Source organism: Sinocyclocheilus rhinocerous, unplaced genomic scaffold (genome assembly GCF_001515625.1).
Source record: "Sinocyclocheilus rhinocerous isolate Xijiao unplaced genomic scaffold, SAMN03320098_v1.1 scaffold951, whole genome shotgun sequence".
NCBI classification, from domain to species: Eukaryota; Metazoa; Chordata; class Actinopteri; order Cypriniformes; family Cyprinidae; genus Sinocyclocheilus; species Sinocyclocheilus rhinocerous.
The window spans coordinates 42,626-42,854 of record NW_015640464.1 but is presented as its reverse complement, the minus strand read 5'-3'; positions in this window follow the sequence as shown (position 1 = coordinate 42,854).

Sequence of the window (229 nt, the reverse complement as noted above, 5' to 3'; positions counted from 1 at the left end):
TATATATATATATATATATATATATATATATATATATATAAGCTACATTTTAAAAAAGAAATCAGGCCTTTCTTACATAATGTGGTAATATTATAATACATCTCTGTATAATATTACAATACTAATTATAATATCTGACCCTGGACCACAAAACCAGTCTTAAGTCGCAATGTAAAAATACATTGTATGGGTCAAAATTATCGATTTTTCTTTTATGCTAAAAATCATT